Here is a 25,390-nt window from a genome sequence, read left to right as displayed (position 1 = left end):
TATTTATTTTTGAGACAGAGAGAGACAAAGCATGAACGGGGGAGGGTCAGAGAGAGAGGGAGACACAGAATCTGAAACAGGCTCCAGGTTCTGAGCTGTCAGCACAGAGCCCAACGTGGGGCTTGAACTCACAGACCACGAGATCATGACCTGAGCCGAAGTCGGATGCTTAACTGACTGAGCCATCCAGGCGCCCCTCAGCATCAACTCTAAAGTATGATCGGTCTTATCTAAATATCATCTAAATCAGATATAGGTGAGACTCACTGAATAATTTCTCTTAAGGCAATATTCCTCTCTACTATGAGCCTGTGAAACCACACAAGTTATGTGTTTCCAAAATACCATGGTGAGACAGGCATGGGATAGACATGCCCATTCCAAAAGGGAGAGATAAGAACAAAGAAAGGGGTGGCAGATCCCAAACAATTCCAGAACCCAGCTAATTCCATTAGAACAGAATGGGACCCTGAAGGTAAGCTGTGGACAGAGGCTTGTTTGTCACTCACAGAACAAAATGACTCCTTGGTTATGATTCAAAAAACAAGGAAATCAATGCAGAATTACATCAGAAGCACATTATGGGTCAGAACGTTGCAGATTACATGCATTTCCCTCATGGAAGAAGATGAAGATGCTTACAAGAAACAATTCTGTCAATATATAAAGAACAGTGCAGCTCCAAATGTAAGAGAGGAAATGTATCAGAAAGCTCAGGCTGCTATACAAGAGAATCCAGTCTATGAAAAGAAGCCTAAGAAAGATGTTAAGAAGGGAAAGTGGAATCATCTCAAAATGCTTCTTGCCGAGAAGAAAGACTGAGTAGCTCAGAAGACCAACTTCCTCCGAGCACCGGAGTGGGCCTCTAAAAGCTAAAAAACTAAGCTGCAATTTTCTTTGAAGATTTTTTCAGGTAAAGACAATAAATTTATTGAACAAGTAGCTTTAAAAGATAAAAAAGCAAATTCCATTAGATCTTAAGACTTAAGAATTGTCCCTCTGGCTCAGTGTCCCACCCTCCGGGCTCACCAGTGTGGCAGCATTACCCCCACAGCTCTGTGGGGACAGCAGCATCTCTTGGGCTCAGTGGGGCACCTTGGCCCAATGTGCGAACCGTGTCAGTAGGGCTTTCTGAAACAGGAAACAGCCAGCTCCCTGGGCCTGTGATGAGTGGCAGCTCGGATGACCTCTGTTGGTCATTCGTCCCTTCCCCTGGGGCAGGCACATTCACAGCCAGATAGCTCTATGGTCCGGTCCTGTAGAATCCAAGACATCTGACAGCTTTCCTTCACTCCATCCTGCTTTCTCTCTCCCCTTTAGTTCAAACTGGCAAACTGGCAGAATCTCTGCTGGTATAATTCCATCTCTATTTCTGGCTCCTGCGGAGATGGCTGATTAAGTCCATGAGTCACACCCATGATGTCCTTATCAGATGGGTTTGTCCACACCTTTACAGTTTTCATCACAACAAGCTTCCTCTTTTTTTGCAATACGGAGAGACTCAAGAGAATTTTTCAAATCTTTAAATTTGGTTCCTTTTTGATCAACAATCCCTTCCTCAATTCATGTCTCTTTTCCTGCTTTTTATTATAAGCAGTCAGAAGGACCCAGGCAGTACCTTCAACATTTTGCTTACAAACCGCCTCAGATAAATCTCCAGTTTCATTGTTCACAAGTTCTATCTTCCACAAAACAGTAGAACACATCAGTCAAGTTCTTTGCCACTGTATCAAGGATCGCCTTTCCTCCAGTTTCTAAGCCTGTTTTTCATTTCCATCTGACCTCTCACCAGAATGACCTTTAACGTCTATATTTCTACCAACCTTCTGTTCAGCATTATTTATTTATTCTCTAAAAAAGGTAGAGGTTTCCTCTGCAGCTCTCCTCTTTTCTTTCTGAGCTCTCACCAGAACGACCTTTAACGTTCATATTTCTACCAACAATCCCTTCACAAAAGCAGGCAATCTCTGCTTTTTTTAGTGTGTACTTCAAAATCCACTTCCACTGTTCCAGTAGCACCCTACTTTTCAGTACCAAAATCTGTATTAGTCAGTCGAACACCACAAATCAGGTAGCTGGACCAAAAGAAACTCATTTTCTCACAGTTCTAGAGGATAGAAGTCCTTGATCAAGGTGCCAGCTGATGCACTTCCTGATGAGACTGTCTCCCTGGCTTGCAAATTGCCTCCTTTTTGTTGTGCCTTCACATGGTCTTTCCTTGGTGCATGTGGGCAGGGGGAAGAGAGCCAGAGAACTCTCTTGTCTCTTTTTGTAAGGACACTGATCTTATCAGATCAGGGTCCCCCACTTATGACCTCATTTAACTTTATATCCAGAAAAGCCCTATGTCCAAATATAGTCACACTGGGGACTGAGCCTTCAATATATAGTCTGGAGAAGAACAAACATCCAGTCCGTAAGAAGGACACTTCAAAATAGAATATCCAAATGGCAAATATGCATATGAAAACGTAATCAGCATCCTTTATCTTCAGGGTGATATAAATAAAAACACAATGAATATTGCTATATACTTAGCAAAATGGCTAAAATGAAAAGGAAAGAAAATAACAAATTGACAAAGATATGCAGCAACTGAAATTCTCCAGCACGATAAGCAACTGGAATTCTCTTTATAGTATAAATTGTTACAACCTCATTGAAAAATATTTTAGTATCATCTACCAAAGTTGAATATATTACATAAATCTGACCCAGAAATTCCCGAATCATACATTTAACCAAAAGGTGTAAGAACTATTCACAGCAATATTATTAACAATAGCTTATTGACATGATGACATAAATTCATATAATAGTATACCACAGAGCAATGAAACTGATCAAATTACTTGTTATTAGATCAAGTTTCCAGAAACAGACCCTGAGATAAGAATCCAAGCCCAATTCATTTATTTGGAAGTTGAATTCAGGAAACATTACTAGAGAAGTGCAAAAATGAGACAGGGAAGGGAATGTAGCCAGTAAAAGGTACATTGGCCAGAAAGAGCCAGTTACTGTTGTGAGTAGGTAAAGCTTATTCCTCCTGGAGAACTCTAAGAATCGGTATAAGATACATGCCCCAGAGTTATTCCACCCAAGGAGTGAGAGAGTTTGTTTACACACAAGCTCCTGTCAGTCACTGACTGAGATTTGCAGGAGAGTTAAATCCACAGTAATCTGGACTTCAGGTCCTCAGATGCCAAAGAAAGCGTTCAGGCAGGTAGGACTCTGCCTCCTTCACTACAGCGGTAGGTCTTAGAGAGTGTGCATAGAGTAATAATCACAGAGTCTGCCATACTTCTGTCATGCATACCACCACAGATGACTCTCACAAATATTATCATGAGAAATGAAAGCCAGAAACAAAAAAGTATATACTGTATGTTTCCATTGATATACAGTTCAAAACTCGGCAAACTAAAAGTGTTAGAAGTCCGGATGGTGGTCGCATTTGGGGAAGGAGAGAGGGGAGACTGGAAGAGGGCACAGAAAGACTTAGGGATGTTTACAATGTTATGATTCACACTATGGTAATTCATTGAACTATATGCTTATAATTTGTACACATTTCTGTGTGTATGCCATTCTCTGTTTAAAGTTTGCATGGTTTTTTTGTTTTGTTTTGTTTTTTAATAGAAGAGGAAATAAGGTCAGTCTTTCAATGCATGCTGCCCCTATAATGGCAGTCACCTTCAGATGAACATTTGTATCTCAAAATAATGTCTGGAAATGGAGCTCCCAATCAATGCTTCTAGCTTGTTCATCAGAGATAAAACTTATGGGGGAGAAATATGACATCTAATTCCTATCAAATCCAACAACACAAAATATATTTTGTGTTGCAGTGACTCCTGCATTGTAAACAAGAACAAGGAAACCACAGGCTCCTTCTTTCCACTTAGGCAGGTGACTCCTCTGTACAAATTAATGTGAATTTCTTGTTTATTGAGTATTTTTCATCTTTGAACTATGTGTCTAATTTGTGAGACATGTAAGTTAGCAAAGAAAGTAGTAAAGATAAAAAGATAGGTATAGGAAGATTTCTCTCCCAAGGTGCAATCTGCCAATCAAAGGTGCAACTGATTTAATTTTAAAGCTTTACTTCTTTCTGCAGGACACAATATCAATAAGGAACCTAAAGCTCTCACGTTTCTAGCTGAAAGGAAGAATGTTTAGCCTCAATTCGTAGCTATAGAGATTAAGCCATATTTATTACACAATAGACACAGGCACCAGAAGGAGGAAGGTATCATGGAGTCATATACTCCTTAGTCATGTTCAGCATCCAATACCACACAAGCTGTTGCAACCTCTTGCTATGACAGAATCCTCTGATTAATCTGATTTCAGTTTGTCATATAGAGCAAATTCTAACATAATCCTTGTACCTCCTGCCAAAGCTGAACTCATCACCAAATATACTACTACTACTACTAATAATAATAATAATAATGTGGAGTAAAGTCTTAATTTATTGTGAGTCAGAACGCCACAATTCTGGAGAACAAGGCACTGGTACCGCAAATGTCAAGTAACTAATTTCAAATATCCTTCTACATTCTCCCCACAAGTTCAAAAATCAGTTGATCAGCCTGGAGCTGTCATAAATTTCCTGGAAAAAATTAATGGCTACCTTTGCAGTAATAAGATTAAGAAGAAGAAAAATAGCTGACAATTTCTGAGAATTTAGGAAGTGTTAGACGCGATTCTCAGTATTACACATGAAATAATTCAGTTAATCCTCACAACAACTGTGTAGAATTATCCCCATTTGACAAAAAGGAAATTGTGGAGTCAGAATAAGTGACGGAGACAAGGTTCAAACCCAAAAGCCTGGCTCCAGAATCCCTGATCTTGACCATTATACATGCTGTCTTCAACTCTTCATTTGAAGAGTGACACTGAACTCAACCATTATACGTGTTGTCCTTCAACTCTTCATTTGAAGAGTGACATTGAAATCACTATGTAAGCAAGCTCTGAAAAGAGAAAAATATTGAATATAAATTCATTTCCTATTCCTCTTATTTTGAAAATAAAGCAAAAGGGGTAAACAAAGAGCTAGAGAAAAATGAAAGAGGGCTTCTTATTATCTCATCCTCTGTACAATTTTCACAAAAGTTCTTGCTAGTAACCTCAGGTTTGTATTGAATAATCAACTTTTTCCAAAACCTCTTCCACATACAAGTCTCACTCAATTATGTAAGGTAAGAAAAAAAGTTAGGTAGACATTCTAAACCCTATTTTGCAGATAAGCAATGTATCCATATAAATACATAGACAGAGATATAAGGAACCTAAGATCTCAAATCCACATTGTCTTTGACCACACATCCCTCCATAAAACACCTCTCAGTGATGTGTATGCATAAAGACCAAGGAGAGGTAGAGAAATACTTATTAGCTGGGGTTTTGATTCCAAACTCTAATTTAGTTCCCTGATATATTGGCTGGACCACAAAGAAAACTACATTTGCCATAGCAGGAGGTAGACCCACTGCTGGAAACTAAATCAGGCTGAACATCCTCCTTCATCCTGTTACCGCTAAATTCACAACCGAATCTTTGATCTTACATTGGATGACAAGGTGTATTAGACTGCCTCCTTATGTTACCATTGCTCTTATACAGTCCCTGGGACCAACAAAATGTGAACTACCATCTTTCAAGACTTTATTTATATCTCTTTTATAATACCTTCCCAAAATGTGCCAAGATAGAATAATTCAATTAAACTTATCCCAAGGTCATTCTTTTAAGTTGAGAATTCACCTCATGTTCTACTTCCCTGCTAAAAAAAAAAAAAAAGCTCAACTAACTTGCCCAACCAATCTTTTTTTTTTTTTAATTTTTTTTTAACGTTTATTTATTTTTGAGACAGAGAGAGACAGAGCATGAACAGGGGAGGGTCAGAGAGAGAGGGAGACACAGAATCTGAAACAGGCTCCAGGCTCTGAGCTGTCAGCACAGAGCCCGACGCGGGGCTCGAACTCACGGACCGCGAGATCGTGACCTGAGCGAAGTCGCTGCTTAACTGACTGAGCCACCCAGGCGCCCCTTGCCCAACCAATCTTAGCAGACAGGGAGATACAATGTGAGCCAGCTGACAGAAAGCCCTAAGTAACTGGATGCCTATGAAACAAAATGTTCTAAACTTTATTCCTTGCTGTAAAATTTAACCATGTAATCTCTTTTGTATGATCAAGCTCAACTTTATTTATATAGAGAATAAAATCTAACTGTGGGCTTTGTCTATAATTTCAAGGTATCTGAAAGAATTACCTTTCATTTCCTCCAGTAAACTCCAGATTACTAGATATCTCAATAATAAAAAATCAGTATAAGTTTTCACGTGATGATTTCTGCAAACTCTATATACATCCCAACTAACATGTTTAAATAGGTGTTGTTATCCTTATTTTAAATTTTTTTAACTGAGAATCAAAAAGTTCAAATTACTTATAAATCCATACAACTAATCTCACCTCAAATCTATTATTTCCTTTTCATAATGCTGCCTCAATCGAGCAACATAATAATCCCTTTATTTACTCAGTTACTTATCTCTCCTCCTCTATTGAATTAATGAACTGAAAAACATATTCCCAACCACAATGTTATAAATGGAAGAAGGCCAGCCCCTCACCTTTGTGGCATCTAAAACACTCTAGGAAACAACAGGAAACTAGATTTAGCTGTTTTCATAGCAAACATAAAAACTATAATAATATTCTAAATTTTGAAAATGCCCAATAAGAGGATACATGTAGTTTTTTTTTAATTGGTTCTAATCTGTGATTTCAGATTATTCTTTCAACCAGTATTCTGATGTTTTCCGGTTTCTTAATAATGAACTCTATTTTAATATTAGGAAGTTAATTCATTTTTTAAAGTCAGTTTAATTTAGTAAAGAAGCTCATCATAAGTTTCCATTTTATCCTGACTCCATTAATGACTCATTTGGGGTACTGTATAGGGCTTTTCCATGAAATATCATTTCCTGTGTATTTTATAGGGCCAAGAGTATTTCTCTCAGTGACACCTAGTCATTGAACATTTCACTTCCAGTCTTGATAGATCATCAGTCTTCCAACTTAGAATCTTCCAGCTCTGGACTGATCTTCAATGTCAAACTCTAATGACTTTATGTGGATGGTTTTCTTCTTTCAATAACAAGGAGTGTATTGTTCTTAGACTTAGTTTTACATATGCTCTCATTCCATCTAAGACTTCTGAGTCAAGCTAAGCATCTGCATTTATTCTCTAGTCACAAAGTGTTTCAAAATATGAAGATGACTCAAATAAGATAATATCTTTATTCTCTACATAGCTACCAATTTCTGTCTAGGTAGTATAAAGATTCACCCTTCATGGCCTCTAATGCTTTTTGAAAAAAAATAAAGTATCAATATAGAGGAAGCACTTTCTGTCTTTAAAAAGTATTATCTAGCTTGTAAATTGTAATGTTCCTTTGGGAATTGAAAAAGAATTGGGGAGTTTCCAAAATCCCACTTAGTTTGAGAAGTAGGCAGTGCAAATCTACTCTCTTAAATGGAGTATTTGGACATGAATTTCCTTAATTGAAGGTCTATATCCAGGACATATTAAGAAGGGACTGAAGTTTGATGACACAATACTATACTCTCCAAGAAGAAACTTCTAATTAGAAATCTCCCTACAGGTAAGAGGGGGCTTAATTATTTTGAAACTTGCTCATTTTATGATGTCCCAGGATGCAATTGCTTTTCTTAAATCAGTTCATAAAGTCTCCTTCAGCTTAAATTTGGTTAAACCAGTTTTATTAAAAAAAATTCAAAAGGTGATTTTATACGCATAAAGTTAATTTTAATGCATTCTAAATCTCTTCTAATTCATTCCAAATTTAGCAACAAAAGTAGAGCAATTTTATTTGTGAAGGCTATTTTAAAATGTAGTATAGTATATAGTATCTAAGAATATAAAATTTTAATAAAGAGTCAAAACAACTCTATTGACATTTATGTAGGTCCTGCATAATAAGTATTTTCTAACTAAACAAATAAAATGTATTAGCTCTGAAGAGTTTCTCCCAGTAATTATGAAAGAAATGGAGGAAATTAAACTCCCCAGTTTTAGAGTGGGAGGAATATATTGTTCTTGGAAATTGTCCATCTTCTTCCTGCTGTTCAATTAATTCCCTACTTTCTTTCACTTTTCCTATCTTCTTTTATAATATTCATATTTTCTTCATATAAGTTATCTTGTTCTCTCTTTAGTTCTTGATCTTTCCATAATCTGTATGTTTGGGAAATGTAGACTTAAGCTTCATTAGTGGTTCCAGGTGGAGATTTTGTTGTTACTTAGAGACGCATGGTAGAATGTTATATTTAAAGACAGATGGCAACAATCATATGAACACTCCATGTGGCTGGTTCTCTGTATCCATCAATTTGCAGCTGAGGAGGCTAGTTCAAGCATCTGCAATAATTGGTAGAAGAGAAAATAAAAATGGAGAAGACTAGACATTTTCACTAATTAAAGATGTGGTTTTTATTTGCTCTGACATCAAAATATACTGAATTTGAAAGTTCTTCAGATGGCTGTGGTGTAAAGCACATCTACAGAGAAGCAACTATTTTCCAAATACATATTGCTTATTTCTTCAGAGTAGAAATTTTAACTGGGAGCTATGACCATATACAGCCATCTTAATGCTTTATGGTTCTGGCAAATGCAACTCCCTATCATATAGGATTGCTTCACAGCTTGACTACAAATGTGATAGGTTAAAAACCAATAATATCACTCAGAGACCCTCCCTTCTAGCAGTCATCATCTTCATCTTAAAATTTTGCTACTGCTGTTAGATGTATATTTCTACCCCTCAAGACCATGTGCCTTTCAAAAATTCAAGAATCTAATCCAAGCAAACAAACTTCCATTATTTCTGAGACTTACCAAATTGCACTTCATCTTCAGAATTCTGTTCCATCTGTGAAGTCCTAACTACAAGCAAGGCCTCTCCAACAAAGCTTCTGCTCCAGTTACCAGACTCATTCCAAAAATAGGTAGGTTTCAAGAATCACTCACACTGTAAGTTGAGCGATCCTGGATCCTCCAGCCTGGAGTGCAAGAACACATATACTCACACAAAACTGTAAGGACTAATTGTAATTTGTACCAAATGTAATCTGATTGTAATACACTAAGTTTATACACAGATATATAAGCATGCATTTATACACACACACACACACACACACACACACACACACACACGTAAGGGGTCAGTTATTGTCAATTATTTCAAAATCTTTTTAAAAAAGGAAAAAAGCTAACTTTAAACACTGTGGCAGACACATCCAAAGGAAACCCCCAGTAAGTCATTTTAGGATGTATGGTCCACTCCTCACTTGCATAATCCCTTCCCCTTCTGTGTGGGTGGGACCTATGACTAGCTTCTTATCAATAAAATATAGCAAAGGTAATGGATGCTATTCTCCTAACTATGTTACATAATGTGACCAAGTTGATGGATGTCACTCCCATGATAACTCTTAACCAACTGAATTAATTAAGTCTCCAGGTACAATCACAGGTCCGACTGACACTTTGATTTCAATCTGGTTAGACCCTGAACAAAGGACCCAGATAACACATGCCTGAGTCCTCACACAGGAAAACTGTGAAATAATAAATATGGGATGTTTTTATCTCCTAAATGTGTGGTAATTTGTTACATAGCAATAGAAAACTAAAACATATATGTACATAAACTCATTTTGAATTATTTTATGACAACTTTCTTAATTTTAATCTTCTTAATTTAAAGATCTCCCTGCATATCAAACGTGTTTTTAAATTTTTTTTTTTCAACGTTTTTTATTTATTTTTGGGACAGAGAGAGACAGAGCATGAACGGGGGAGGGGCAGAGAGAGAGGGAGACAGAGAATCAGAAACAGGCTCCAGGCTCCGAGCCATCAGCCCAGAGCCTGACGCGGGGCTCGAACTCACGGACCGCGAGATCGTGACCTGGCTGAAGTCAGACGCTTAACCGACTGCGCCACCCAGGCGCCCCTCAAACGTGTTTTTAAAACACCCACATCACACACTAAGAATATTTTTGCTGTGAAAGTTTTAGAAAGTATTTTCATAATTTTATGTATTTGACGACAAATATTCCATCTTTCTTATTATTATTCTATCCTAAGATATAACTGTTGGGTGAAATTGCAGCCAGACAAGTAATGTGATGTTATGTTTTGTGGATATTTCATTAAGTATTAATTCCTTTTGACTCACAGGGGTTTCTTTCATATTCTAGAGCTAATAGATCATTTTTTAGGTGACACATTTATTTGTGGATCTTCTGAAAGTTTATAGCCCCAGGAACTGTGCCTATATTACATAATAGATAAAATGGCCCTGCACACACACAAAAAATTCTAAAAATAAAAGACAAAGTTGAGAAATTCAATTTTCATTATATTTCAATAAGGATTTAATGAAACTTTTAGCAAACTTTGGCTAAGCAAAAAATTTCCCTGATAGTTCTGTTCTTATCCTCCTTTTTTTTCATGGTCTGATTTGTTGTCCTTGGCAGATCTTTTGTGTTCCCTCTTGATCTTTGTCCTATGCAGGTTTGTACTGGAATGATAACACAGTAGCAAAGGCATTTCATTCTTCCTGAATATCATGCTCAAAAATCATCTCTCTAAGAGTTTTTATGAACAATATGCTTATAGCTCCAGCTGCTCCCAGTCCTATTAGTTAACACACAGACCTGTTCGAACATTAAAGGGACACACATCTTGTCTCCTTCAATTCTCTTAAAAATCATTGCCTCAGGGAGCCTGGGTGGCTCAGTCAGTTAAGTGTTTGACTTTTTTTTTTTAATTAATTTATTTTGAGACAGAGAAAGAGCAAGTGGAGGAGGGACAGAGACAGAGAGGGTGATAGAGAGAATCCCAAAAGTCTCAAACTCAGGAACCATTAAATCATGACCTGAGTCAAAGTCAGACACTTAACCAACCGACCCACCCAGGTGCCCCAAGTGTCCGACTCTTGATTTTGGCTCAGATCATAATGTCATGTTCTCATGAGACTGAGCCCCATGTCAGGCTGTGCACTGGAATTCTCTCTCTCCCTCTCTGTCCCTCCCCCTCCCCTTTGCTTTTACACTCTCTCTCTCAAAATAAATAAATAAACTTTAAAAAAAAGAGAGAGACAGAGTAGTAAAGGTATTTGAAGTACAACTTGAAGGAACAAACCATGGCAGAAGATTGCCAGAAAGTGCCAGAAGGTATTTGTTACATTCTAAAAAAAGATGGCTGGATATGTTTCTCCATATGTCATTAAGAGGCATGCATTTCTTTTGGTTTTAATACCAAGTCACATATGGAGACAAACACTGATACCATTTTGGGCAATAGAGACAAGGGTGGCAAAACATCTTCTCTATCAAATTTTCAAGCAAAGATATGAATAATAGGGTCTTAAAACACTTAATTTTCTTTAAATTGCATACGCTCTTGATAAAGATTAAATATTCTACTACATCAAAAACCTTTGATAATTCTACAATATCAATCATTTGTCACATTATTATAATTGGCATGAAAAGGCAGGATAGTGTAATGACTAGTCAGCATGAATACTGGAATCAGGTAAATGTATTAGCACCTCCGTTTACCAGTGGTGAGCCCCTTGATGAGCTGATTAAACTCTTAAAGGCTTAATTTCTTCATTGGTAAAATATAGGAAATAACACCATTTTCATGGTGAAGAATAAGTGACATATCATGTAGGGTTTTTCATAGGTCCTAGTACATAGTAAGTGTTCGATATATATTAGCAATTATTATTATATAATTCAAATATTCTATCTTTTTTTTAAGTTTATTTACTTATTTATTTTGAAAGAGAGAGAATGAGTGGAGGGGCAGAAAGAGGGGTGGACAGAGGATCTGAAGTGGGTTCTTCACCGACAACAGAAAGCCTGATGTGGGGCTCAACCTCATGAAACTGCAAGATCATGACCTGAGCCAAAGTCAGACACTTAACTGACTGAGCCACCCAGGCTCCCCTCACATATTCTGTCTTATAGGAGAAATTACATTTTATATTTAGATACAACCTCATTCCAAAAATCATGTCATTTTCAAAATACATGCAGCATATGAAGAGGGTAAAGTGAGGAAATCATGAAGAAAAGGAAAACACAGAAACAGTAAGTTAAATATAGTTGTGAGGTTAAAATACATGTCATAAAGTCATACAGACTTTGCTAAATATGAACCATGGATTTAACTCAGAGCTGCCTAGAAGCTAGTATGAGGAGGAAAACACAACCAGTTACGTGACTTTTAAAAAAACAGAAAGCTGTGTTTAAAAGAAACCCAAATAATCTGAGAAAAATGTGTCAACTCTTTAGGTCCTCATAAAAAAGGACACTATGTGAGGTGTAAACAATTTCCTCTATTACTTTTTTACAGTACAACAAATAGGAAAGAGTTTTGATTTTCTTATAATATCCCTCAAATTTGGTTACTGGAATACCATTAAAATGCAGTTTAGTGAAAACAATTTTTAAAAAGTACAGCTTGGATGAATGACTTTCTGATGAGAAACAATACACCAGTAATTAAATCTTAGTAATAACCAACTTTAGGTAGTACTTTGAAATTCATGATTATTTCTATTTCCCAGAGGTAGGTGTAACAAGTATAGTCATCCTCATTTTACAGATATGGAAACAGGTAGACTCCAAACAGGCTCAATGATTTGCCCAGAGTTATGTAGGAGAAAAATAACAGAGTGGAGACTGTTCCTTAATCTCATGGCCCTTTCTTCTCTAATCCTGTTTCCTTTTCACAGAAGCACTGTTATGAAATGGCCAAACCATTGGCAAAGCACAGAAAGGACTCCAGCCTCTGTGTCTCGGGGACAGCAACCCTCTTCAACAGCCTTGTTTTGATGTACAAACACCAGACTGGAAAGTCTCCATGAAGCAGAGCTGTTTCTACGATAGTAAAAACTTGGAGGACTTCCCAAAGGTCATTCTTATAGTGCAAGTCACTTATAAGCCATAAGAAAATAATGATGTTTTTTATTTTCATAGCACTTTACATTTCTCAAGCACTTGCATATAATTGTAGTTTCGTAGCACCGGCCCCTTTAAGCAAATCAATGTATTCACAGCAATGACATGTGCCTCAAGCACACGTTTTGCAGAAAGCTGCAGGTGAAGCAAGAAAAAATAAAATCTGATCATGGGCATTCTGAAACGAGATCTTCTTGCACAGAAAAACCATAATTGGTGAATAGATGGCACAGAAATTACTCACATGTTGAAATAAAATAGTACATAGCGCTTTACCAGTTTGTAAGCTGATATTTCATAGCGTATGAATGAAGAAGTGGCAGGAGCAGGCAGAGTAAAATTTTAAAGAGGAAGAAAAGCTAATAACCCGTGTTCAGACCTCAAAAGAGATAAAAGATCCCAATTGCAGCTTGAAAAGTTATACTGCTTGTTTTAAATGCAGCCCACAACGAAGGGCAAGATCGGGCTTTAGAGAAAATATTTGCTACATTCTTAAATTATGGAATATTCTGGTTTCCACAGGATGCAAATATTTGGTCTGTCAATAATTAAGTTTCTGTGTTTCCTGTAGGCAGTTGGTGCAGGGATAAGAGGTGGTGTGTGAAATTCAACAGTTACTAAAATTGAGCATCTTGGAATGAAAATGGGCTTTTAAATTTTATTATCTAATATAGTTCTGAATATGGCAATGACCTAAGGGTTATGAATATGGAAAACGTCTCATTTTGAGTCTAACATTTTGATCCTAGCATCTCATCTTGTTCCCCGAAAATAACATAATCAGGTTGAAAAAATATATGCAGAGCAAAGATTAGCCAATTTTAACTAATGCTTTCTGGAAATGGCGCATAGTGGAAAAAAGGGGATTTCATCATCTGGGTGACGTGTGCCTGGTGACAGAAACCTGACTTCTCTGATTACCACAGGCTTCCATCTGGTGGCAAAGCAGGCTCCTTCTTCATCTTCTTTGGCTGAGATCTCAAACCAGTGTCTTTTGGGAAAATGTCTTGAAAATAAGCAATCCACCAAAATCATTACCTCTCAGAATAAGACAAGGTAAAAATTTTCTTTATAGTCAATCCACTAACAATGACCTTTTTTTTTTTTTTTTTTTTTAATTTTTAAGGTTTCAAGCAAGAAAACAGAACTGCTACTAAAATTGTGTCTGGGAATTATTCTTTTGCTATTCAGGGTGTAGGCTCAATTTAAAAAAAAGATAAGTTGAGTTTATACTTAGACAACATTCAGCAAAATATGTACTCAGCATATAGCAATTACTCATGATAATTAGCCTTCAGTACCAGACCTCGGTCCTATATTTAATATGAGGCAATAGGAATATCATTTGTTTCCTTTTTATCATCTTCTCCTGCTTCGTTCCTTTGTTCCTTTTGTTTGCTTTATTTATGAACATAGTTATGTAATTAACAAGAAGTAAATTTATAGAAAATTTAATAGTTTTTAATCTAAAAATCTGGTTCCAGAGGTGATAGAAAAGTTCATTGAAACACATTTGGTTCATTTTTTTACTCAAAAATCATTTTGGCTGCCAAATATTCTTTTGACATATGATACGACTTCTTTGTCTAAATTCAGGCTCTGCTCCTATGATAACTTAAGCACGATGCCTTCCTTTTCCTGCCACTGAAACATGTGCTGGGGATGCTTTGTATGACTGTATCCTTGTCCCCACAGCCCCTCGACTGGAATGATGAAGTGCAGGTGACAACAAAGAACTGGATGACATTCTCTAGACGTTATTTCATTGGAATCAATAGGAAACAATGGCGGTAAAGGGGAACATATTTACCCCACTTCTAGGTTCTGAGGTAAGAAAGTTAGAAGAAAACACCTCCTCCATTTAAAAGGATTGAAGGAGGTAAGTGACATCAAGGAAGAGCTAGTTTCTATTAGAAACATAGAAATAGTTCATGTTAGATGTCTTGAGGCCAAGGGATAAGTGAACACCCTCTCAGAAGACTTTGATCAGAACTACCAGTCACTGAAGGACCTCTTCCCTCTTAACAGTGAAGCAGTATTGCAGTCTAGGAAGAGGCAAATCCTCATGGGGTGGGAAGCCAGGATTTACCTCTTTCCTTATTGAGCATGGTATGGTGGCTGAAGAACTTACATCACCGAAGTGGTGAAAGAACTAAATCATTGCAGAATGATCTACTATGGTATTAACATACATATTATTTTCACTAATATATGGTGCTCAAAACAATGAGTGTTACTGTTTCCTTCCCTTTCTCCCAAAAGTTACCAAAACTTGCCCCTCTGCTCTGAGTTCCACTATCTCAGAGAATCTGATATTTGAAAGTAAAATCTTCTGTGCGTAAGGAATAACCCCTCTCCCTGGGCTTAATTTTAGGTGAAGACCCTTGGAGTGAACAGGGATAAAAGGCTGGTGCTGGTACTAGAGACCAGTGAAAGAGAAGTTGTCCTAGACAGGGTAGGGTCTAGGGACTTGGGGAGATAACATACATACAGAGATTATCTCTGATGGATTATCCTTATGGAATACTGATGGAGGCCAAGCACTGATCAGCAAAGGTCTTCAGTGACCAGGCCTATGGTCCATGGACAGGATCTCTAGGGAATGCACTTCTGAGCTTACAGAGAGCATCAGTGCTCTCTGAAGGGAAAAATGGAAAGTAGCTCTTGCAGAAAGAGGAGCTATAAGAACTGGGAGGGCCATTCCACCTCCCACATCTTTCTATATGCACACAAGCATGCTTCTTTTCCCCCTCCAAATTTGGAATCCAAGGAGTGAGAAGACACTAAAACATATGACTGAGATTTAATTTCTCACCTCCACAGAGAGTAGGGGCATAGAGATTTTATTTGACTTAAAAAATTAAACCAAAATAACATTTCTTGGGCTGATGTGTGAGGAGGAAATACTTACCTATTATACATATAAAAAGTCCCTGCAAGTTATTTATGTTGGTTATTATTTCAACTCCTCTCAATCTCCCCAGGTTGCTATCAAACCAGGAGGTACTGAAAGTCTACATGTGCCAGTAACAGTGCATATATTATGTGATTTAATCCTCCCAACTTCCCTAAATAAGTAGCATCTCCCCCATTTTTTGAATTGAAAAAATGAGCGCAGACAGATTAAGGAACATGACCAAGACCACACAGATGGTAGGATGCTAACTGGGCTTTAAGTCTAAGGTTGCCTAACGCCAAAATTCATGCTCTTTTATTATGCTAGGCTGCTACAAGAAGAGTATGTGAAAGCATTTTTTAAATGCATAAAATGGTACATAAATGCAAGCATCATTATTATGTTAAAGGCTCTGGGAATCAGAGAGCAGAGGCACAGTATTCTCAAAGCTTTTCTCACTTCCAGGAATAACAAAGGTACCTGTACTTTTGAAGCACATAACTTTGGGAGTAGGATGTAAAGAAATTATATCTCTGTCTTAAAATATTATCAGATAATGGTCAAATGTCAGGCATTTGGGTAGGCTGTCATTAAAGTAGTTTCAAATCTTTTTTAAATTTAGTTTATTTATTTATTTATTTTTGAGAGAGAGTATGAGAGGAAGAGGGGCAGAGAGAGGGAGAGAGAGAACCCCAAAAAAGCTCCATGCTTTCAATGCAGAGCCCAACGTGGGGCTCAAACCCATGAACCATGAGATCATGACCTGAGCTGAAATCAAGAGTCAGATGCTTAACTGACTGAGCCACCCAGGTGCCTTTCAATTCTCTTTTTAAAAGTGATTAGATCAGAGACAGTAATAGAACCAAGGTTATGTAAAATTAAATTTACCAGTAAAAATCACTTTCCAACCTAAGCTAAAGGGAAAAAAAATAGGAAAAACCACTCACTTCTGATTGGAAGAAAGTGCGTGGAAATGTGCATTGATTGATCCTCATGGGGAATACACACAAGATCTATCATTGTTCTCACTTCCATCCTGAAAAGACATTTTTTTTTTTTTTTATTTATTTTTGGGACAGAGAGAGACAGAGCATGAACAGGGGAGGGGCAGAGAGAGAGGGAGACACAGAATCGGAAACAGGCTCCAGGCTCCGAGCCATCAGCCCAGAGCCTGACGCGGGGCTCGAACTCACGGACCGCGGACCGTGAGATCGTGACCTGGCTGAAGTCGGACGCTTAACCGACTGCGCCACCCAGGCGCCCCCTGAAAAGACATTTCTGACTTCAGAAAGGTTCATGAAATTGACACAACCTCAGTGAAAGTAAATCTGAGTCTCCGAGAGGGATTCAAAATTGGGTTCCACTTAAGTCTGGAAGTTAAAATTTGGTGTTAGTTAAAACCAAATTTTTATAATAAATGAATGTTACTGTGTTAATATTTTATTAACTCAAGTTATTTTCATTACTTAACAGATGATTAAAAGCCTACAGTGTGCCAGAAGGGAGGCGGAGAGAAAGGGAAGGGGGTCGAATAAGGACAAGACTGAGACCCAGACAAGAAGGAGGGAGTCCGAGGAACATATTCCCAGATCATTCCAGAGAAGAAGCCCACGTGGTCAAGACACAGTGTTTTACGATCCAACTTTCACCAACAAAGGTTCTGGAACTAGTTAGCATTATGATTTATAATTAAGAAGGTAGAAGAAAGCAACCAGATGATAGCTGCATACTTGATTGTCAAGTAAGAAATAGTTGATTAACACGAGATCTGTAAATATACACTAACCCCAAGCAGAAAGATGGTCCACTCTCAGGAGAACTGGTCCAGCTAGTCAAATAATACATAGTTAAGGTCAGGACTCCAGTTCTAGAGAGGAGGGGACACCAGAGAAGGACACTACTTAGAATGAGTGAGATGGGAACATGGGTCAATACCCAGACCTGGGACTGGACCAAAACAGTGAGAAGAGGAAAACAGGTGAGGATGTTTGATCTTCTGACCTACACATACACCCAGAGTTCTTCCCTTGTGTACCAGATCCCAAGTCTATGGGTAGAAAAAAACTTACTGGAGTAGAGAAGGGAGCATGGTACAGGGATAAAGAAATTGAAATCAAGAGCCCAGTGGTCATTACTAGAACACTAGATTTATTCCAATCTCCAATCAGCCATGGAGAAGATGGAGGAAGATAGAGAAAAGAGAGCCTTGGTGAAGATGTGGATGTCATGCACAAGGTCTGTGAAAATTCCTTCACTTTTCCAGGGAGAGTGAGTCTATGCCAGAAGCCATCAGAGGGTCAGCTTGGAATAGCTGGAAAAGACAGAAGTTGAAAAGAAACATATTACACCGAGTAAAATAAATACATTTTAAACCATCTCATCTCCCTTTCAGAAATTGCTCATGTTAGATCCTATATTCATTTAAACTAAACTTCATTGTTTCCTCCCATTCAAATGCAAAAGTATGAAAAGAGTTAAAGGCAACCACTCACAAGTGCTGTGTCATTAAGCAGGTGTAACAGAATGAGCTCAGAGTTAGCTAAGAGAACGGAAGGGTAAGAGGCTTCTTGCAGAAGCAGAGGTCAAACACCATGTCTATGGCTCAGGCTCTTGACTTCAGGCCACTTGTCAAGGTCTGTCCATTACCAAGGCTCCTCCCTGCCCTCTGTCTCGTCTAAAATGGATTAGCATCTTCAGGGCATTATTATGCCCTTTTTACTTTTTTATCACGTTAACTTTCTTCCACAAAAGAAAACTCTTGCTGACATAAATGTTTGATTAGAAGCTTTCATATATTCCAATATAAAATGTTCCCTCTCAACTGGGGCTCATGAAATATATATCAAACAAGTTCTTTATGCAGCATAAAACAAATTTCAGTACTCCTTTTCAAGTAAAATAATAACTGTGTTAGACTACTCCTAATTCCTATAATTGGTTTCCAGAGGTAATTATTATAGCCCATGGATACACATGCAAATTCAATTTTTCAATAAATCTAACCTACCCTAAACTCTAAAGACCAAGGTTAATAACTTCTTTTGGCTTTTGCCCCAATTGTCTTACTAGGAGACATTTGGTGCGTTTTTCAATCACCTTACTTGTAAACTTTTGCAAAACAATTCTTCATGATCCATTTTATTAATAATAACCCTAGTTTCTAATTACACTAAAATTTTCTTAGCATACTTGGTTCAGACCCCAGATGTTACTTCTTTTATATCTGTATTCATTGTTAGATAATCTCTTCCAATATCAAAACTTTAAACATTATCTGTGGGAATATAACTGGGTGTTTGTATTTCTATCCAAGATCCATTCCTGAACTTCAGATTCATATATCCAATCATCACCATCCCTGGTGGTCTAGTGGTTAGGATTCAGTGCTCTCATATATATCCAATCATCTACATAATATCACCATTTGAGATACCTCAAGCTTGACATTCCAAAACTAAACTCCTGATCTTCTCTCCAAAAACTTTCCTTTTCCACATTATTCTCCAATTTAGCAAATGGTAACTTCATATTCCAGTTCAGGCCAAAATCCTTGGGGACGTCCTTGACCCACGGCTCCTCTCTTTCTCCATCACACCATATACAATCCACCACCATATTCTGCCAACTCTTACTTGGAAATATCTCCATAACCTGATGCTTTCCCTCAATTCCACAATAAATCCACACCCCAACATTTCTTCGTGAGTTGCAATAACCTCTTAACTAGTATTCTTGCTTCTGCTGTTGCTTCCATTCAGTCTACACCCTACAAAGCAGATAGGGTAAACCTCCTCGTGTAAGTCAAGTCACACCGTGCATCAGTTCAAAATACTCTAGCGCCTCTTGATCACTTTCAGAGTTAAATTTAAAGTCAAACTGTGGTCAATATGCTCTGCTTGATACGGTGCCTCACTACTGCTCTTAATTCATCTACTTCTACTTTCCTCCTTTTTCACTCTGCTTCAGCCACTGGTATCCCTGACCAAACTGAGCATACTCCAACTGCAGGGCTTTTGTACTGGCTGTCCTCTGCCTCATTTTGTTTAATCCTCAAAATAATCCTATGGGGTACTAAAATCACCCATGCTTTCCTTAAGTTATTTAGATAAACAAATTCTCAGGTCTACTCCTCAAGGAGTAGGACCCAGAAATCTATGCAGGGGATTGTGATGTGTGCTAAAGTTTGAGAACCACTGTCATGTCTGGAGACATTTTTGGTTGTTACAAAATCCTTGGGATGGAGGAGAAAAATGCTACTAGCATCTAGTGATAGAGACCAGGGATGTAATGCAAAGGACAGGCCCCAGAATAAAGATGATCTAGTCCAAAATGTCAATATTGCCAAGGTTGCAGAACACAGTTGTAGCACCTAGACAAAAATTTCTCAATCTTTTTTCATTATCATCTACCTAAGGACCTTCTTAGATAGTTTTCCCTTACTAACCCCCCTGATTAAATTTTAGTGCCGCAGATATACCATATATCTGTTTATGTTTTGTAGTCCCTTGGAGGACAACACAAACTTGTAATATATATAAATATCTTTCATGCTCCCAAAACCCATTTTACTCTGGTTTAGAGTATATGCTATAGATCAATAACTAGCATATCCTGAGCAGACAAGCATAGTCCTATGTGAATAAATAGCTTATCCACCAAAAAAAGCTGTAGCATCTGGCAAATACATACTAGCAAGAAATGGGGACATGGATTTGAATAGTTAGGGTGTAGGACTGGGGAGGTGAGGTTTATTGGTACGGGAGTACTCTCCCTTGATATTATTATGTCCCTAGAGACTCGATATGATGATAGCCTGCAGTCACCAAAAGTGAGATGCAGAACTGCCTTGGTAAAGTAATAAGGAAAAGATCAGAAGGAATGGAGGCGTAAGCAAGTCAGAATGAAATCAGAAGGCCAACATCTATGTTTTTTGGGAAGGTCTGAATGACATTTCCTTCACTAAAAAATAAGGAATGTACTAGTAAGGGAATACCAACATCCTCCCAAAATTTATAGAATTTTGTGACCTGGAATGTGGGAGGTGTCAAGAGGGAAGAATCCATTATGACTATTTTTGGCAACTGGATTGTGTCATTCCCTCAGATAAGAAACACAAACAAAGGAATGTTTGAGAATAAAGATAATTAATTCATCTTGGGATTTGATAGTTTTGAGGAATCAATGACGCCTTCACCTAGGTTTTAAAGGACAGCGTCATCTGACAAAGCCACTACATTCCAGCAGAGAGCCTTGGCATGAGTGGGGCTCACCAAGGTGTGTGAGTGGATTGCTACCCCCTGCGCATTTGAGAAGCTGAACTCTGAGTCAAAGAGCATTCTTTTTGAGCCTTATGGTCTGATGAAATTTGCCTCATTAGGCTTTGGGCTTGCTTGGGACCCATCATTCCTTTCTTCTGTTGAGTGATAAACTGAGCCATATTGATATGGCAAGAGTTTATTTTAACAAAAAAAAAAAAAAAAAAAAAACAGTTTAAATCCAATATCACTAAACTGGAAGTGGTTAGGACTGCTCCACCAACAGGAGCTAGCAGAAAATGTTGTATAGAGAAGATAAAGAAACAAAGCAAAGCAAGAAAATTATTTAACTGGCTATAGCTTAAGCAGTTGCCTTATTTGGGAAAGTCTAGTTGGCTGCTTGTAACTGGTTGTCTTTAGGTTGCAGTTTCTTAAACATGAGGTGTTCCAGGTTTAGGTTTTGGTTTGCTTATGTAAGCTACTAAGGCATTAAAACCACCTCAGGGCAATAGCTTCCTTCTAAAATTAATTTAACACTTCTTTCCTACTTTTGCCTTTTGGAACAGGAATGTCTATCCTATGTCTGTCCCACCAGTATATTCTGGAAGCATGTAACTTGTGTGGTTTCAAAGGTCCACAGCAGGAGAATAAATTTGCTCAAGAAAAAGCATATCTCAAGTCATATCTAAGTCTTCCCATAGCTAATTTAGACAAAATTTAAATAAGACTTCAGACTTTAGACATCAGAGTTAATGCTGGAACATGTTAAGATCCGGGGGGGGGGGGGGGGTGGGAGTGGGAAATGAAATAAATATTTTGTATGTGAGGTCACACATCATTTCGGACATCCAGGGACAGAATGCTGTAGAATGATTCTGACCCCCCTCAACAAAAAAAATTCGTATGTTGAAACCTAAACACCTATGTGATGGTGTTTGGAGATCTGGGGTGCTGGGGAGGTTATGAGGTCATGAGGAAGGTGCTGTCAAGTGTGATTCTGTTTCTCTGTCTGAGGGCTTTTTCAAGTACCACAAGAGCTGGTTCAATTTACTTGCAAGGTAGCCCAAGACACCAGGTAACCCTACACCAATGAGGGATGAGAGTTGATAGACAAATAACCCAGTTTCCCCTTCCATTGGTGAGACAATACTGAAGTCCTTCATGGTTTTTCAGAAGAGCCCCAGAGGAACTGAATCCCAGGTGTCCACATTGGTAACCCACTCACTCATGCTTGCTTCATTGGCTTTCTCCTTTTGCTCTCTTAATTTCCCCACACCTTCTTGTGTGCTTTCTGGGATCAACTCCCAAATGTAACATATGTAATTATTTCCTTTTCTCAGGCTCTGATTTTGGGTCAGCCTAATCTAAAAAAGTGTCCTTCCACCCTTAATAAAACTTAAGTATTTGGGAGGAGCCAAGATGGCAGAACGGCATGGACGTTTTTTGTGTGTCTCGCGTCTGTGAAATAGCCAGACCAACACTAAACCATCCTACACACCTAGAAAACTGATTGGAGGATTAACACAACAATTTGCACAACCTGAACCACAGAATTCAGCAGGTATGTGGCGCAGAGAGGTGAACTTGGGGAGAGAGAAGCTGGCGGTGGCAGGGAGCTGCTTTTGCAGGCGGAGAGAGGACGGAGACTGGGTGGGGGAGAATACGGGAAAAGCATCCCTCCCCAAAAGCAGCTGGAGAGAAAGTGGAAAGTTGGAAACAGCCGCAGGGACTAAACTAAAAAGGGAGAAAGGAGAAAGGAGAGGGTTTAAATTCCAAGACTGTAAACAAAGGGAGCGCAAAGTCTGCAGCTCCGCAGCTCGATACCTGGCAGTGCTCTGGTGGGAAGGGCGAATCCCCAGGAGCAGAGTGGGGTCCGGGAGGTTCTCGAGCCGCACGGGGAAAAGAAGTTCCACTGCTGGAAGGGCATTTCGTAGAGACTGTAGCCACCTGGTCCCAGTAGACCCCAGAAAACGGCCACATTCGCTGGTGCTGGAACAAGGTCGTTAAGTGTGAAGCCTGGTGCCAGATGCGCGTTGTGATTTTCCATAATCCCTGAAAAGCTGCTGCTACAATATCTCATGAACTTTTTCTGGGCAGGCTGGCACCTGGCCGCAGTCTCAATGGCAGCAGCAGGGTCCAGCAGGCGTTCCTAGGTGCAGCCTGCATTCGGCCATTGCTTGGTGAGACCCTCCCACAGAGGGGCGGAACGGGTCAAAGCCGCAGTCCTTCAGAAGTAGGGGGCCGGGAAAAATAGCCGCATCTAAGACAAGACTTGGGAGAGGGGTACTACCTGGGGCTTGGTCACGGATAGTGAAGAAGCAGGGTGTGGACAAAAGCTGAAGACAGAGGACGGGTGCACAATTGTTGATCTGAGGGAAAGGAGTTCCCATACTAGAGACTGGGCAACTGGGTGACGACATTTTCACCATTCCTGCACATGCGCATACGCACCTACAAGCTCTGCAGCAGTCCACCCCAGTGGGCTAGCGGCGCCATCTAGTGGAGAGCGGAGCTGTTACACTGAGCCCCGCCCAAGTGGGCCAACCTCGCTCTTCAAGAACACAGGTCTCACTGCCTACTTAGTTTATGGACTATAAAGCTCTACATAGTCTGACTTCTAGGGGAAAACGAAGTAATTTCAGTCCTATTTCAATCTATTAGCAGGTCCATCTATTCAATTTTCTTTATTTTTTTTCTTTTTTTTCTCTTTTACACTATTCTTTTTCTTGAATACATAAAAATTCATTTTTATTTTCAATTTTTATTAAAAAACATTTTTAATTTTTTTACTATATTTTTAAATTTTGTGTAATTTTTTTCAAATTCTATCTTACTTCCATCATTCTATTTTAGTCTACTTCAGTGTATTTACCTTTTCAAATGTTCAAATGATTTCCTTGTGTTCTTTTTTCTTTTTCTTTTTTTTTCTTTTTTGTTTCTTCTGTTTTTCTTGAATTCAGAAAGTGAAAAACATCATTTTTACTTTCAATTTCTATTAAAAATATTTTTCTTTAATTTTTTCACTATATTATTTGCTTTTGTGTAAATTTTTTAAAATTCTATTTTACTTCCATCATTTTATTTTAGTCTACTACAGTGTATTCACTTTTTCAAATTTTCAAAGGATTTCTTTTTTTCTCTTTTATTTTTCATTTCTTTTCTTTTCTTGAATACAGAAAGAGAAAAAAATTCACTTTTATTTTAAATTTTTATTAAAAATATTTTTTCTTTAATTTTTTCCTGCTATATTCTTTACTTTTGTGTAAATTTTTTTCAAATTCTATTTTACTCCCATCATCTCATTTTAGTCTACTTTAGTGTATTCATTTTTTCAAATTCTCAAATGACTTCCTTTCCCCCACTTTTTCTCTCTAATCTGTCAAACTACTTTCAACACCCAGACCAAAACACATCTAGGATCTAGCATCATTTATTAGATTTGTATGTGTGTGTGTGTTTTAAGTTTTTTAATTCTAATATTTTTTAATTTTAATATTTTTTAATTTTTATTTTTCTACCTCATTAATTCCTTTTCTCCCTTCAAAATGACAAAACAAAGGAATTCACCCCAAAAGAAAGAGCACGAAGAAACGACAGCCAGGGATTTAACCAACGCAGATACAAGCAAGATGTCTGAACCAGAATTTAGAATCACGATAATAAGAATACTAGCTGGAGTCAAAAATAGATTAGAATCCCTTTCTGCAGAGATAAAAAAAAAAGTAAAAATAGTAAAAATGAAGTTAAAAATGCTATAACTGAGCTGCAATCACGGATGTATCCAGCGGCGGCAAGGATGGATGAGGCAGAACAGAGAATCAGCGATATAGAGGACAAACTTATAGAGAATAATGAAGCAGAAGAAAAGAGGGAAATTAAGGCAAAAGAGCACGATTTAGGAATTAGAGAAATCAGTGACTCATTAAAAAGGAACAACATCAGAATCATAGGGGTCCCAGAAGAGGAAGAGAGAGAACTAGGGGTAGAAGTGTTATGTGAGCAAATCATAGTGGAAAACTTTCCTAACCTGGGGAAAGACACAGACATCAAAATCCAGGAAGCACAGAAGACCCCCATTAGATTCAACAAAAACCAACCATCAACAAGGCATATCATAGTCAAATTCACAAAATACTCAGGCAAGGAGAGAATCA

At 38.1% G+C, this 25,390-nt stretch overlaps 1 long non-coding RNA gene across 2 annotated transcripts; it reads left to right on the top strand.

Moving 5' to 3' along the window:
- Window positions 1–229: 229 nt before the first annotated feature.
- LOC109277918 (uncharacterized) lies at window positions 230–22,819 on the top strand. Of its 2 annotated transcripts, XR_008419927.1 has the most exons (8): window positions 230–913; window positions 8,962–9,050; window positions 12,860–13,038; window positions 14,012–14,141; window positions 14,781–14,914; window positions 16,309–16,457; window positions 17,455–17,722; window positions 22,577–22,819. It is a non-coding gene; the product is annotated as an uncharacterized LOC109277918 (long non-coding RNA). The 2 variants fall into 2 exon arrangements; XR_002085389.2 differs by lacking the exon at window positions 22,577–22,819 and having other exon boundaries at window positions 17,455–18,356.
- Window positions 22,820–25,390: the final 2,571 nt, after the last annotated feature.

This window comes from Panthera pardus, unplaced genomic scaffold (genome assembly GCF_024362965.1).
Source record: "Panthera pardus isolate Hobbes unplaced genomic scaffold, ASM2436296v1 HiC_scaffold_7, whole genome shotgun sequence".
Taxonomy (NCBI): Eukaryota; Metazoa; Chordata; class Mammalia; order Carnivora; family Felidae; genus Panthera; species Panthera pardus.
This window is presented reverse-complemented; position numbering and strand designations above follow the sequence as displayed.